General features: G+C 36.1%; 1 protein-coding gene across 1 annotated transcript in view; it reads left to right on the top strand.

Annotated features, from left to right (window-relative positions):
* The window catches only part of CTNNA3 (catenin (cadherin-associated protein), alpha 3), a 518,663-nt gene that overhangs the window by 162,971 nt on the left and 338,704 nt on the right, over positions 1-16,988 (top strand). The gene's annotated exons all lie outside the window — the stretch shown is intronic.

Genomic DNA, 16,988 nt, shown 5'->3' with positions numbered 1-16,988 from the left:
CTTCTCTTCCTAGGCTGGATCTGCTCCAGTTTCTTCACAGCCACTAGGTGTCAGCATTGTCAAGCTTTTACTTCCACCAAAAGTTTATTCTGATCAGAATAGGCAGTTAGACGTTTAGATGAGGTTGCATGAAATTCGGGAATGTGCTCCATGATGGATAGCGTCTAGAAAAATGACTAAATGTCTGACTTGCATGGCCAGGCATCGAGTCGATCACTTGAGAGACTTTCCTCTTAGCGTAGCAAAGGGCGTGGTATTCTTGCCATTGCCTAATTCACAAGCTTTGGATCCTTTTGGATGAAGGTTTTCAAAGCCGAAGTTTCTATACTTAGTTAAATCTCATGAAGTCAACATGATATGGTCTAGAATTATTGGGCCAAAAAGAGAATTGTGTTCTAGATATCGCTCTATCACAGATGTTACGTGGACATTTAACCTTTCTGTGGCCCTATTTTCCTAGGGGGTTATATTTATTTTATAGAATGTTCCAGGACAAATACATTACTTTTGCACATATATTAATTTACATGAAAAAGGATACAATGTCCATTTAAATTTTGTTTTTTAAAAAAATTAATGAGGGTCTAGGTATTAGCACTTGATGGTTACTGAGTGCTACTACAACAAACCCCCAGAGGATGCTGCTTAGCATTCACACCAGAGTCACTCCTCTGGCCTATGCAAGTTTTAGTACAGTTTTGTTTCCAAAACCTTCCATGGAGGGGTATTTGAGCTGGCAGGCAGTAGTCACTGTACTCTTCTGTTATCCTTTCTCATTAACACATTTTCAGTGATTGGATTATTTTACTAGCTAATTGTGAATTTGGAAGAAGGTAAATACCTCAAGGGCAGAAGGGTAGAACTCTGGGAGAATGGCATTGAGGATAGATGGGTAAATTATATGTGCGTAAAGAAAAGATGAGCACATGGAGTGTGTGTATATATATATGCATATATAAATCATCTATACTATTTATTAAATGAAACGCATATGCCACGTGGTATGATTTAAACATTTATGAATGAAATCCTTAAATGCTTATAACAATACAGTGAGCTGGCTTTTATTAGCACCATTTTACAGATGAGAAAACTGTTAAGGAAGTTAAGTAACATGCCTAAGGTCATGGAGCTAATAAGGCATGAAACGGCTTCAAATCTAAATCAAGTCTGACTTCAAACCTGGAGTGTTATGTCTTCTTGATGGGCAGGGTCAAAGGGTCAGAACATCAGCTCTTCTCTAGCTTGGTGGGATTTGTCTTTTATCTCTGATTCTATTCCTTTGAAGCTCCAAAACCTGATTAAGCACACACCAGAAAGTGTTTTTCTTCTAATAGAAAAGATTCAGGTCTCTGTAAAATTGCCAATTTAGCAAGAAAGTTTCCTCTTTATAAGACAGTATTCTTTGTATTAGAGAATTAGTCATGGTTTGTTCCCTGGTCCAGCTGTATTTATCATTCCACATTGGGACAGAACATAAGCTCCATAAGGACAGGGCCTCGTCTGTCACCTTTAATGCTGTATCCTCTCCAGTGCTCACAACAGTATCTGACTCATGGCAAATCCTCAGTAAATATTATTGGTGGTGGTGTTGCTATGAACAAAGAACCATGCCAAAAGGTTTGACCTCAGATTATACGCAATTAAAATCAATGTGTTTTGCTACACTTTTAAAATTCAAAAGAGCATAAGCCTTTCGCTTCCTGGATACCACGGGCTGAGAGATTGTCCCTTGCCCCTGTGTATTATTGAGGTTTTCTCCTCAATAATATTCTCAAGAATATTTTTTTCTTCTATCCATTTTTTAAAAGAAACAGAAAATGCCAGTCTTAACTCTGAATTATGGATGTCCAATGAATTGACTATAATTATTTTATTGGAGTCATCCATTAGGTTTTATTTTCTGTCCCCTTCTATGATATTTTTAACATTTTTGAGAGATTTTTGAGAGATTTCTTTCTCAGCACAAGATAGACTACTGGAGTACTTTGCTCCATTCTCGCACCTCTGTTTTTCTGAGGTTACTGTGCTTTCTTTCGTAGGTGTGAACTTAGCATTTATTTATTTAAAAGAGTGAGTGCTGGTGCATCAGCTATTCCTTGGGTACAAGCATCTCTACGTTTTCCTACTTTCAGAAAGACTAATGTTGAAATAGCTTGGATTGGAAAAGGTGAGAGAGGAGGTTGTGATACGTGAGGTGGTGGGTTTACCGGGAGGAGTCAGCCTGAAGTAAACAGATGACAAAACAGGATTAACTGGAGAATCTAGACACTCTTTTGGTTCTTACTATCAAAAGGTAGGTACAGTCTTGGAGTTTATCTGCTTGGACTGCTTGGTTTTCATCCTTCTAGTTGGTGTGACATAGGAATGGTAATAGCAAGTTCCAGTTATTACATTGATCCCAGATTTGTGTATTAATTTGAGTGCTTATAAATCAAGAGCTTTCCTTAGAGCTTTCATTTTGTGGAGTAAAACAAAATAAGATTTAATAATGTGGACTCTAATGTAATTCATTCCTCTCTTTATCTACCCTTAAAACTTATAATAACATTATAAAACACATCCATTTCCAGAGGCTTCTGAAGTCTTTTGATATAAAATAAAGTTGACATTATTGAGTTGAACATTATATAAACTAAAGCACATTTACACATTGATACAAAAATAAGTAAAATTGAATTATTGTACTTCAGACCTACATGCATGTTGAAACACATCACATATCTGATTCTTGTCTCTCTGATCACGGCATGCTATTCTTGCCTTCTGACCTGTCCACAAGGTTTATATAACTTGGTATTTAGAATATACAGCCCCTTTCATTTTACGTACTTAAATCATTCTTTAAAGTCAAACTGAAGTCTAGCCTACCTCGTAACACCTCCTCCTGTGACCTCTAGTCAATATGTTAACTCTTCACTCTTTGCCATTCTTAGCTTTTATTTGTGTCATACATTTTAGCATCTGATTGATGATATACTCATTGAGAATCTATGTAGTACAGTGATTAGAGTGTGAGCTTTGTAGTTACCCAAACCTGGTTAGACTGTTTGTACTGGGCACCTGAGTTTCTTTTTAAAAAGCATCAGAAAAAGAACCCCTAACTTAAACAGCTTGCTTTGAGGAAACAATATATCAAGTATAAAGTAAGTCCTATAAAATATGTATAAAGGACTTAACATTGCACCTGACATGTGTTTAGTATAACTGGTAGCTATTATAGTGTTCTGTGTTATTCTCATAAGCCATTTTCTTAAATAGGTTGTAAGTTCCTTAAGGATATGGACATGTTCTTTATTTTGTGTACTTCTATGCTGTACATAGGGTCCAGCACTGTTCTGAACATATGGACTAGAATGTTTTTGGACATACATAGTCTAGCAGTTGATGATCTATGTAACAAAAAGAACATGTTGACACCTCTCGAGAAGGGAGCTGCAATGTTTGGTTATAATATATTTCTAAGGTGGTGTCTCTTGATGGGCAGTTATGTACTGAGGACTTGGACTATGGCAATCTGCTGGGGGAAGTGGGTCCAGTGTTCTGGCTAACATCCAATTCAGGTTAATAATTACATTCTGTATACCCAAACTTCCCTTATGTTTCCAGGTATTGTTCAGCACATGACACTTTGTTACTGATGATGCTCAGGAGTGAACAACTGCTTTTTTTTGTTTTACTAAATTGGGTGTGTGACTCCTTTTAGATAATTTCGAAGCCAGAAGGGTACATAATACCTTGTTGGATAAAAATTGAATTTAAGAAAACTTTTATATAAAAGACGAAAAATAGAAATAAGTTAGATAAAATTTATTTGATAAAAATGACTGAGGGTTAACATTCTTCTGTTGAAAAATAAAATTCTACTTGTTATCTCTTATCTTTTTAATGATAGCCATCCTAACAGGTGTGCAAGACAAGAGATAACAGGGGTTGGTGATGATGTGGAGAAAAGGAAACCTTTGCACATTGTTGGGAATGTAAATTGGTATAGTCATTTCAGAAAAAGTATAGAGGTTGCTAAAAAATGTAAAATAGAGCTATTATAAGATCTGTCAATCTTACTTTTGGGTATATATCCAAAGAAAATGGAATCAGTATCTTGAAGAGATAGCTGCACTCCCACATTCATTGCAGCATTATTCACAACAGCCAAGATATGGAAACAACCTAAGTGTCTATTGACAGATGAATAACGAAAATGTAGTATACATATATGCAATGAAATATTATTTAGCCTTAAAAAGGAAGGAAATCCTGCCTTTGCAATAGTATGGTTGAACCTGGAAGACATTTTGCTAGGCAAAATAATCCAGACACAGAAATATACATACTGTATGGTCTTACTTATATGTGGAATCTAAAAATGTCAGACTCAGAGAGGCAGAGAGTAGAGGGGTGGTTTCCAGGCATTGGTGGATGGAGGAAATTACTAGATATTGATCAAAGGGTACACATTTTCACTTATAAGATGAACAAGTTCTCAGGACCTAATAAACAGCATGAGTGATGATAGATGTGTTAATTTGATTGTGGTAATCATTATGCAATGTGTATATATCTCTCAAATCATCTTGTTGCACACTTTGAATATATTCAATCTTTGTCAATCAAATATTTCAAAACAAAAAAATAAAATTCTAGATAGTTAATGACGGACCACATAGAAAATACTCTTAGGCTTACCCTGGGAACTCGAGAACTCTGAGGATACAAGACAACAGTGTAGGGATCCTATGGAAGAAATGCTTAGAAAATGAAACTAAATAGTGCTAGGCTTGCAGTTGTACTATAGCATATAGAGAAGAAAAAGTTGATGAATTCCAATAATGTCCTTCAACCATGTAAGGACTTATAGCAAGAAAAATGTAATGAATCAGCTAGAATGATATTGCACTGGGAATTGCTTATCTGTAAGGACCTTATAAGGTAGGGACTAACTTTCCACTGGGGCTAACATTAAAACGGAGTTGTAAATATATTTTCTTTAAGACCTTTAAAAATAAAGACCAACCTGACCAACATGGAGAAACCCTGTCTCTACTAAAAATACAAAAAATTAGCCGGGCATGTTGGTGGGTGACTGTAATCGCAGCTACTCGGGAGGCTGAGGCAGGAGAATTGGTTGAACCCAGGCAGAGGTTGCAGTGAGCCGAGATCACACCATTGTACTCCAGCCTGGGTGACAAGAGCAAAACTCCATCTCGAAAAATAAATAAATCAATAAAATAAAAAAATAACGTATGTATCTGGAATTGTTTAGATGCAGTCTAAGGAAGGGTGTAAGTGGGAGCTGGACTCAGTGAGTACTAAGGGGAGGTGCTAAACTTCTAGAGTGATAGTTCTATAGCCATGGATTAACTTCAGTGGCCTTTGTAAGATGAAGTATGTTAATTGCTCAATTGGGAGGAGATTCTTTTTTTCCTTCTTCTGTAATTAATCTAACTGTCTTGAAATAATTCTGATTGAATTATTTCTTTTAAGGGTAAGTGAACCAAGGACTGCTATATTAAAATATTCATGTATATTTTAGGTGGTATTCTATATCTTATTTGCCAGATCAAATAAAATGATTATTTATGCCATTTTTAAACCTGTTTCTGAAGATTTCAAAGCATTTCAGACATCATTTAAAAATTTATTGCACAGGTACAAAAAATGTTGAATTATTAAACACTGTGCTAAGTTCAAACCAACCCAAACATATTTTATTCTAGCCACTACATATACAATTTCATTTTTATTCAGTTGTACACAGTTGTTTGTCCCAAAGGAAAAAAGAATATGATGTTACATTTATTCGTTAGTTTTCTGATACAGAGAAAAGAAGGTTGGATGCATCATGCAAGGTCATCCTGAGTCAGTAACAAATTTAGAATTAATATTCACATTTCCTAATTTCTAGCTTACTGCAATAACCATTGACCATTTTCACTGCTTCATAAACTACAGATCTTTATAGGGTGATTTGTTTTTCTATAGTTACAGTCTGAAGAAAAAAATCATATGGATTTTTTAATGTAAGAAATTTGCCTTTATTTTAAAATGAATGATTAAAATGATGTATATTATACATTTGTCCTCCTTCTAAAATTTGATTTCCACACTGGATAGTTAATGGTCATGACAACTAAGTGTCTTCTATTAAATTAGCAAAGTAAAAACATTATAGAGACATCTTTTAATTCCTAAGGTTTGCTATTCTGTTTCCATCTGTTGTCTCTGGGGCTCAGTTTATTGGTGGTACTTAGGTAGAAAGCTGTTGAGTCAAGCGTTAGCTGATTTTCATGCACCAGAGAAGATTTATTAATTTTTACATGGTTGTTTGCTATACAATAGTTTGCCTCGTGGGCAGTTTATAGCTACTTTATAGTGGAGAATGTTTATTGAAATAGTTAATTCTTTGTTATGGGTTATTTCAAAATTTACAATGCTGATAGGAATTCCAGAGATGGCAAAACAACAACAACAACAACAAAAACAAAAAAAAACTTCAGTGTTTGCATCAATATGGTGCTTATTTGTACATGTCTTTTATTGACATACCTAAGGTTGTCAATAAAAGTTGGTATTGAGGAGAAATAATAGACAAGTTACCTCTAAAAATGTCTTCTCTAGTCTGTTTTGCACTTTGAAAGTGATCTGTGCATGAAAGGAAGGTAATGTTTCAGTACTAAGATTATGACCTTTGGTGGTTTAAGATGCAAGCTACAGAGGGTATGCTAGAGTAGAGACCTTAAACCAAGTAAAGAATCTTTTGAATTCATCTAACCTACCTGTTTTATTTTATTTTATTTTTATTTTTGAGACAGTCTTGCTTTGTCACCCAGGCTGGAGTGCAGTGGCATAATCTCAGCTCACTGCAACCTCTGCCTCCTGGCTTCAATTAATTCTCTTGCCTCAGCCTCCCAGGTAGCTGGAATTACAGGTGTCCACCACCATGCCTGGTTAGTTTTTTGGTAGTTTTAGTAGAGACAGGGTTTTGCCATGTTGCCCAGGCTGGTCTCGAACTCGATTCACCTGTCTCGGCCTCCTAAAGTGCTAGGAATACAGGGGTGAACTACTGGGCCCGGCCCCACATGTTTTATTTTAATGATGAGAAAAATGAGGTGCAAGGAGATTAAATATCTTTTACAAGGCCACATACTTTGCTAATGACAGAGTTCGGACAATAATAGGAAATGATGTATTCTCATAACCTTTGGTTCTTTGGTGAGCCCTCTGTTGACTCTTGGTATCTGGTTTGTATCCTGAAATCAAGAGAAGACCTATAGTATGAAAAGCATTCTTTTCCTGTTTGAAAAGCTACATGATCCTGAGATTGGACTGGTTGCAGAAATCTCTTCTAATGTTAAAAAAAGGCCAGGGCATTCAGTTTATTTCATTGGGATTAATGGATTGGGAGGCCTTGCTTATATATGGCTATAATGAGAGACTCTGATGGCAGCCTTTGTGGAAGTGAGCCCCATTCTCTCCAGGAAAAACATACTTCTGCTATATCCTGTGTCTTGAGGTGCATTTTCTTTGCTGGACCCTTGCCAGGTGGTTGAGTAGTGACACTCTCTCCTCTTTCCAGGGACATATGAAATAGAAGAGTCCCTCAGAGTCCCCTTAATAAAAGATGTGGGTGGAGTCTTCTCTAAAATGCAAGCCTCCAGCCACTCTACATTTCCACTTTCCTACTCAAGAAGAAAGGAGTGAACTTCTTTGAGTGTTCACAGAAATGTACAACAAAGGACTGAAATGGGGATGCAGCACAATTGACTTTTCAGTGAAGTCCACTTCTTTCTGATTATGCTTGCCCTCCAGGTGGGAGTTCTGCTCTTTCAGATTGAGCCCTAGGAATCTGAAGTAGAATAGAATTTTCTGCCAGGATGAAAGGAGTACCAGAAAGGGTATGGACTTTCTTGAGTCTGTAGGAACCTTATTGCGTCGGGACTATGGAATAATCCAGGAAATTCATATTAAACTGCAGGAACAACAAAGATGCTTTTAACATTTATCTATACATATGAATATACTGTATTAGGCATTAAGGTGCCAGTAAATGAAAATAATTCAGTGGTGCCTTTTTTTTTTTTAAAAAGAAGAAAATGCAATAATATTACAACGCTATAGACAAAGGAAGGACTTATAAGCATCATATGGTTCAACCACTTTATCATGGATACACAAATAATACAGAAAGTGCATAATTTTGTAGTTTTCTACTGTAACGGAATTTTGATTTATTGACAATTTCTAGAATCCTGTGTCCTCTAAACCTTTAAAGTATATCCTAGGCACTTAGGTTGTTTCTATATCTTGACTATCATGAATAATGCTGCAATGAACATGAAAGTGCAGCTATCTCTTCAAAATACTGATTTCATTTCCTTTGGATATATACTCAGAAGTGGGGTTGCTGGATCATATAGTAGTTCTATTTTTAAAATATATTTTAGGAACCTTCATACTACTGTTCATAGTGGCTATACCAATTTGCATTCCCACCAAGGTTCCCATTTCTGTACAAGTGTTCCCATTTCTGATCACGCTCACCAACACTTGTCATCTTTTGTTTTTTGGTAATAGCCATCCAAACAACTGTGAGGTGGTATCTTATTTTGTTTTGATTTGCATTACTTTGATGATTAGTGATGTTGAGCACCTTTTTATATATCTACTGGCCATTTGTATGTCTTCCTTAGAAAAATGTCTACTTAGAGATGCAATAAAAAATGATAAAGGGGATATCACCACCAATTCCACAGAAATAAAAATTACCATCGGAGAATACTATAAACACCTCTAGGCAAATAAACTAGAAAATCTAGAAGAAATGGATAAATTGCTGGACACAGACACCCTCCAGAGACGAAACCAGAAAGAAGTTGAATCTCTGAATAGACCAAAATAAGGCTCTGAAATTGAGGCAATAATTAATAGCATACCAACCAAAAAAAGTCCAGGACCAGACAGATTCACAGTACACAGAGAGGCTGGTACCCTTCCTTCTGAAACTATTCCAATCAATAGAAAAAGAGGGAATCCTCCCTAACCCATTTTATGAGGCCAACATCATCCTGATACCAAAGCCTGGAAGAGACACACACAAAAAAAGAGAATTTTAGGCCAATATCCCTGATGAACATTGATGTGAAAATCCTCAATAAAATACTGGCAAACCGAATCCAGCAGCACATCAAAAAGCTTATTCATCAGGATCAAGTTGGCTTCATCCCTGGGATGCAAGGCTGGTTCAACATATGCAAATCAATACACGTAATCCATCATATAAACAGAAGCAAGGACGAAAACCACATGATTATCTCAATAGATGCAGAAAAGACCTTTGACAAAATTCAACAGCCCTTCACGCTAGAAACTCTCGATAAACTAGGTATTGAAGGAACATATCTCAAAATAGTAAGAGCTATTTATGATAAGCCCACAGCCAATATCATACTGAATGGGCAAAAACTGGAAGAATTCATTCCCTTTGAAAACCAGCACAAGACAATATTGCCTTCTCTCATCACTCCTATTCAACATAGTGTTGGAAGTTCTGGCCAGGGCAATCAGGCAAGAGAAAGAAACAAAGCATATTCAATTAGGAAAAGAGGAAGTCAAATTCTCCATGTTTACAGATGACATGATTGTATATTTAGAAAACCGCATCATCTCATCCCCAAATCTCCTTAAGCTGATAACCAACTTCAGCAAAGTCTCAGGATACAAAATCAATGTGCAAAAATAACAAGCATTCCTATACACCAATAACAGACAAACAGAGAGCCAAGTCATGAGTGAACTTCCATTCACAATTACTACAAGCAGAATAAAATACCTAGGAATCGAACTTATAAGGGATGTGAAGGACCTCTTCAAGGAGAGCTACAAACCACTGCTCAACGAAATAAAAGAGGACACAAACAAATGGAAGAATATTCCATGCTCATGGATAGGAAGAATCAATATGTGAAAATGTCCATACTGCCTAAGGTAATTTATAGATTCAGTGCCATCCCCATCAAGCTACCAATGACTTTCTTCACAGAACTGGAAAAAAACTACTTTAAAGTTCATATGGAACTGAAAAAGAGGCCGCATTGCCAAGACAATCCTAAGCCAAAAGAACAAAGCTGGAGGCATCATGCTACCTGACTTCAAAGTACGTGAAGGTTACAGTAACCAAAACAGCATGGTACTGGTATCAAAACAGAGATATAGACCAATGGAACAGAACAGAGGCCTCAGAAATAACACCACACATATACAACCATCTGATCTTTGACAAACCTGACAAAAACAAGAAATGGGGAAAGGATTCCCTATTTCATAAATGGTACTGGGAAAACTGGCTAGCCATATGTAGAAAGCTGAAACTGGATCCCTTCCTTACACCTTGTACAAAAATTAATTCAAGATAGATTAAATACTTAAATGTTAGACCTAAAACCATAAAAACCTAGAAGAAAACCTAGGCAGTACCGTTCAGGACATAGGCATGGGCAAAGACTTCATGACCAAAACACCAAAAGCAATGGCAACAAAGGCCAAAATAGATAAATGGGATCTAATTTAACTAAAGAACTTCTGCACAGCAAAAGAAACTATCATCAGAGTGAACAGGCAACCTACAGAATGGGAGAAAATTTTTGCAATCTACCCATCTGACAAAGGACTAATATCTAGAATCTACAAAGAACTTACACAAATTTACAAGAAGAAAACAAACGACCCCATCAAAAAGTGGGTGAAGGATATAAACAGACAGTTATCAAAAAAAGACATCTATGCAGTCAACAGACACATGAAAAAATGCTCATCATCACTGGTCGTCCGAGAAATGCAAATAAAAACCACGAAGAGATACCGTCTCATGCCAGTTAGAATAACAATCATTAAAAGTCAGGAAACAACAGATGCTGGAGAGGATGTGGAGAAATAGGAACGCTTTTACACTGTTGGTGGGAGTGTAGATTAGTTCAACCATTGTGGAAGACAGTGTGGTGATTCTTCAAGGGTCTAGAAGCAGAAATACCATTTGATCCAGCAGCCCCATTACTGGGTATATACCCAATGGGTTATAAATCATGCTACTATAAAGACACATGCACAGGTATGTTTATTGCAGCACTATTCACAATAGGAAAGACTTGGAACCAACCCAAATGTTCATCAATGATAGACTGGATTAAGAAAATGTGACACATATACACCATAGAATACTATGCAACCATAAAAAAGGATGAGTTGGTGTCCTTTCTAGGGACATGGATGAAGCTGGAAACCATCATCTTCAGTAAACTATCACAAGGACAGAAAACCAAACACTGCATGTTCTCACTCATAGATGGGAATTGAACAATGAGAACACTTAGACACAGGGCCAGGAACATCACACTCTGAGGCCTGTTGGGGAGTGGGGGCTGGGGGAGAGATAGCATTAGGAGAAATACCTAATGTAACTGATGAGTTGATGGGTGCAGCAAACCAACATGGCTCATGTATACATAAGTAACAAACCTGCACATTGTGCACATGTACCCTAGAACTTAAAGGACTACAAAAAAAAAAACACACACACACATATCTATTTAGGCCAGGCACGGTGGCTCACACCTGTAATCTCAGCACTTTGGGAAGTCTATGCAGGTGGATCACCTGAGGTCAGGAGATCGAGACCAGCCTGGCCAACATGGTGAAACCCCATCTCTGCTAAAAATACAAAAATTAGCTGGGCATGGTGGGGGCGCCTGTAATCCCAGCTACTTGGGAGGCTGAGTCAAGAGAATTGCTTGAGCCCACAAGGCAGAGATTGCAGTGAGCGGAGATCATGCCATTGCACTCCAGCCTGGGGGACAAGAGCAAGACTTCGTTTCAAAAAAAAAAAGAAACGTGACTATTTGCATCCTTTGCCCATTTTTAATTAGGTTATTTGTGGGTGCTTTCTTTTCTTTTTCTTTTTCTTTTTTTTTTTCTTTTCAGTTAAATGAGTTCCTTATAGATTTTCAGTACTCACCTCTTATTGGATGTACAGTCTGCAAACATTTTATTTCATTCCATAGGCTACTATTTCATTTTGTTGATTATTTCCATTTCTGTGCAGAAACGTTTTAGTTTGATGTAATTTCATTTATTTATTTTTGCCTTTGTTGCTGGTACTTATGGTGTCATATTAAAATATATTGTGACAACCAATGTCATACAGCATTTTCTCTTTGTTTTCTTATAGTAGTTTTATGGTTTCAGGTCTTATGTTTCCAGCTTTAACTCATTTTGAGTTAATTTTTGTTTATGTTGTAGGATAAAAATAAATTTATTTTTTGGCATGTGGATATTCAGTTTTCCCAACCCCACTTACTGAAGAGACTATCTTTTCCACATTGTGTATTCTTGGCATCTTTGTCAAAAATTAGTTGACTGTATATGTATGTGTCTATTTTTGGTCTTTCTCTTGTGTTCCTTTGGTCTATGTATCTGTTTTTCTGCCAGTACCATACTGTTTTGATTACTATAGCTTTGTAATATAATTTGAAATTAAGAAGTGTGATGTCTCCTGCTTTGTTCTTCTTGCTTCAGATTACTTTAGCTACATGGAATTTTTTATGGTGTTGTGTAAATTTAGGATTTTTTTTCTATTTTTGTGAAAAATGTTGTTGCTATTTTGACGGGTTTATTGAATCTGTAGATCATTTTGGGTAGTACAGCAGTTTTAACAAGGTTAATTCTTCTGACTTATGATCATGGGATATCTTTCCATTTATTTGTGTCAATTTCTTTCATCTATGATGTATAATTTTTAGTGTATATAACTCTCACCTCCATTAAATTTATTCCTAAACATTTTATTTTTTGTAATTATTGTAAATGGAATTGTTTTCTTTTTCAGATAGTTTGTTGTTAGTTTATAGAAATGCTACTGATTTTTGCATGTTGATTTGTATCCTGCAACTTTATTGAATTCATTTATTAGTTCTAAAAGTTTTTTGGTTGAGTCTTTAGGGTTTTCCACATATAAGATCATGTCATTTCCAAACAGGGACAGTTTAACTTCTACCTTTCTTTCCTGCCTTTTATTTCTTTTTCTTGTCTAATTGCTCTGTCTAGGACTTCCAGTAATATGTTGAATACAAGTGGCAAGAGTGGGCACACTTGTCTTGTTTCTGATCTTAGATGAAAAGCTTTCAACTTTTCACTATTGAGCATAACGTTAAATGTGGGCTTGTGAAATATGGCCTTTATTGTGTTGAAATACATTCCTTCTGCCAGGCACAGTGGCTCACACCTGTAATCCCAACACTTTGGGATGCTGAGGTGGGTGGATCACTTGAGGTCAGGAGTCTGAGATCATCCTGGCCTACATGGCGAAACCCTGTCTCTAATAAAAATACAAAAATTAGCAGGTTTGGTGGTGTGGGCCTGTAATCCCAGCTACTCGGGAATCTGAGGAAGGAGAATTGCTTGAACCTGGGAGGTGGAAGTTGTAATGAGCTGAGATTGTGCCACTGCACTTCAGCCTCGGTGATAGAGCAAGACTCCATCTAAAAAAAAAAAAAAAAGGAAATACATTACTTCTATATCTAATTTGTTGAACGGTTTTTATCATGAAAGTATGTTGAATTTTGTTAAATTCTTTCTCTGCATCTATTGAGTTGTTTATATGATTTTTGTTCTCCATTCTGTTAATGTGGTTATCACTTGATCATGGCGAATGGTCTTTTGAAGTTTGTTATTATTTTGTTGAGGAATTTTGCATGTTTGTGCATCAGGAATATTGGTCTGTAATTTTCTTTTCTTGTAGCCTCCTGGCCTGACTTTGGTGTCAGGGTAATGTTGGCCTCATAAAATGAGTTAGTAGTATTCCCTCCTCTTCAGTTTTTTGGAAGAGTTTGAGAATTGGTATTAGTTCTTCTTTAAATTTTAGTTGAATTCAGCAGTGAAGTCATCAGGTCCTGGATTTTCCTTTGATGAGAGACTTTTAAATTATTGATTTAATTTTCTTTTCCTTTCTTTCTATTTTTTTTTTTTTTTTTTGAGATGGAATCTCCCTTTGTAGCTCAGGCTAGAGTGCAGTGGCGTGCTCTTGTTCACTGCAACCTGTGCTTCCCAGGTCCTGGTTCAAGCAGTTCTTCTGCCTCAGCCTCCCGAGTAGCTGGGATTACAGGCATGCGCCATCATGCCCAGCTAATTTTTGTATTTTTAGTAGAGACAGGGTTTCACCATGTTGGCCAGGCTGATCTTGAACTCCTGACCTTGTGATCCCACCTGCTTCAGCCTCCCAAAGTGCTGGGATTACAGGTGTGAGCCACCACACCCAGCCTTGATTTAATTTTCTTACTCATTATTAGTCTATTCAGATTTTCCATTTCTTCATTTTTTTATCTTGGTAGTTTGTATGTGTCTAGGAATTTATCCATTTCTTCTACGTTATCCAATTTGTTGCCATATAATTGTTCACAGTAGTCTTTTATGATTCTTTGTATTTCTGTGGTATCAGTTCTAATGTTTCCTCTTTTATTGCTGGTTTTATTTGAGTCTTCATTCTTTTCTTTTGTTAATCTAGCTAAAGAGATTGAATATGGGAACAGCTGAGACTAAGGTACAGGGAGCAGAAGAAGAGAAAAATGTGATCCTTTAGCCCTGGAGTGTCCACTGTGACTTGGCCAAACTGATCATGGGACTGTCTGGTATTGACTCAGCAGCATTTGTTCCAGAAAGGCAAGCTTAGTCACATATTTACTATGCAACTAGTAAAAATTATAATCTCAAATACATTCATATTAAATTTGTATATCCAAGTTGTACATCTCTACCTGTGTACACAGAAACATCACAACGACTGTTACAGTGTCTTTGTCAGGCAAAAAGACTACTGCTTCAACTACAGCTTTCTTGTTAATAGTAGTGCTGGGAGCATGCCTAGGGCACTATTGGCTAAAATTCAAAGGAAATGTTGAGGATGCTTAGCTGAGACCAACAGTTCAGCTTGCAGCAGAGCTTCAAACAGGCACACACCAGTCATGCAGCCTTTTGTAGATGTTAAGCTGTTTGTTAGGGGCTGATTACCTGAGGCCTAATTACCTGAGGGCGAATTTAATATGTAATGCGTTCAGTTTGTCCTTTTATTTTTTTTAAGGCATACTTATTTTTGCTCTCTAAACTATCATGTTTGGACAGTTTCATGTTTGCTATTTAGGAAGAGGCTAATCAGCTTTTATACCCTATCTCATGCTCCAAATGTGATAGCAGTAGAAACACTTATGCTGAAATACATCTAGGTAAGGGAATATGTCACCAGAAGATGGAGTAGTGTTGCTGGTTTTTGTTCATATTTTGTTCAATGATTTAGAAGAGTATCTGTGTATACAGGTTTACTTTCATACACTCTAGTTTCAAATGACAGAAAATATAAATTAATCTAATTGATATTCTTCAGAGTCAACATTAAATTTTAGATTGGATGCCTTTAAATTTTTACAATGTAAATACCTTTTCTTCTATGGTCCACTGACAGTTGCATTCATTGACCAAATAAACTATATTTAGCTTAATGTTTTTAGTATCACTTATGGGATTTTAGCAAGACGCCACAATATCAACCTATAATAAACATTGCATTTCTTTTTTAACTGTATTATTACAAACCTGATTTTAAATCTTTTTTTCTACGTTAGTATACAGCATTAATACAGGCTAAAATTCTCCATATAAATTCTGCTTATATTATTATAGCACCTGGTAGCACTATAGTTCAGTATTTATCATCTACTCCATTATAAAACCTTTGTTCCAAAAGAGCTGTATGAGCCTATTAGATATATACACAATTAAGTAGGTAATGATCTGTGGTTGCATCCACACAGCATTAACAGCTGACTTGTGGCTGATTTTCCAAGTGTGGTGCTGATTGTTGATACGGAGTACTTATGGGATGAAAATGTCTAGAATATTTTGAAGAATTCTTTTTGTGCTTTGAAGTGTAAATTACATATTTTGTTTTAACCTTATTGTTTGCTTAATGAAGAAATTATGATTTTCCTCTCTCTCATTTTGATATTGGTATTTATCTCTATTGTTCTAAGCTCCCCATCCAAACACTGGGAGTTACTGAAGCCTTTCCAGGTACTTTTGGTGCAGAATGAAATGGTTCACCACATGTGTCATTACTGATAGCGATACATTTATGTCTTCATCTTAAATTTGCATTTGTAAAATTAAAGGTAATTGAATTTTGGTCATTTTCCCAACTTTAATGTTAAAGTCATTGAGGATAGTTATGATATTTTTGAAAGTTTGATAATGATCATCTGTGAATTTAGAGAAACTAAACATGGGAAATTATTCTGGTAAGTATCCAATTTCAGGCTTTAAGTGTTTGAACCTAAGCTAAAGGCTTATTTTCTTAGGACAAAGGCATTGCTTCTCACTTTGAGTCAGAGCAGGAAGTCCTGGGAATATGATACAGCGTTATGTGGAAAACAGAAGTTTTGGTAAGCAGCAGTGTACAATTTGTTAAGAAAAAAATCAGACAGGAAATTTTAGTTTGCCTTTTGCCCACTCTAATATAAACATACATCTATACCATATATTAAGATTGGGCATAGTGAAGATCAAATTCATTTAACAACTGGGGGAATTTATTTTTACCTAGGATGGAAAACATTAAATCCAAAAACAAAACGGAAGCAAATAAATTAAGTGTACCTGAACCTTATTTTAAACTTAGAGGAAGCTGTCTTTTTGGAATCTCTTTGAAATGTATCAGGAAACTTTTTCGTCTTAAAAACAGAGAGTAAATAACTCTGGGTTTAAGATACTTAACATGTTTGACCTTTGTTATGCTAAAATAATGGGCTAGAATTGGATCCATAAAACATGATGGGATGTTTATCCAGGGAAGGAATCTTAAGTTAGATTTGGTATTAAGCAATGTATGATAAGTAAGGTACCACTTGTGAACAAGTGGTTGGTGCTCATGAGTAACTTGTATCAGTCACTCT

The sequence above is a fragment of the Colobus angolensis genome, unplaced genomic scaffold (genome assembly GCF_000951035.1).
Source record: "Colobus angolensis palliatus isolate OR3802 unplaced genomic scaffold, Cang.pa_1.0 Scaffold12, whole genome shotgun sequence".
Classification (NCBI taxonomy): domain Eukaryota; kingdom Metazoa; phylum Chordata; class Mammalia; order Primates; family Cercopithecidae; genus Colobus; species Colobus angolensis.
The sequence above is the reverse complement of the archived record's forward strand: the minus strand, read 5'-3'. Positions and strand labels throughout refer to the sequence as shown.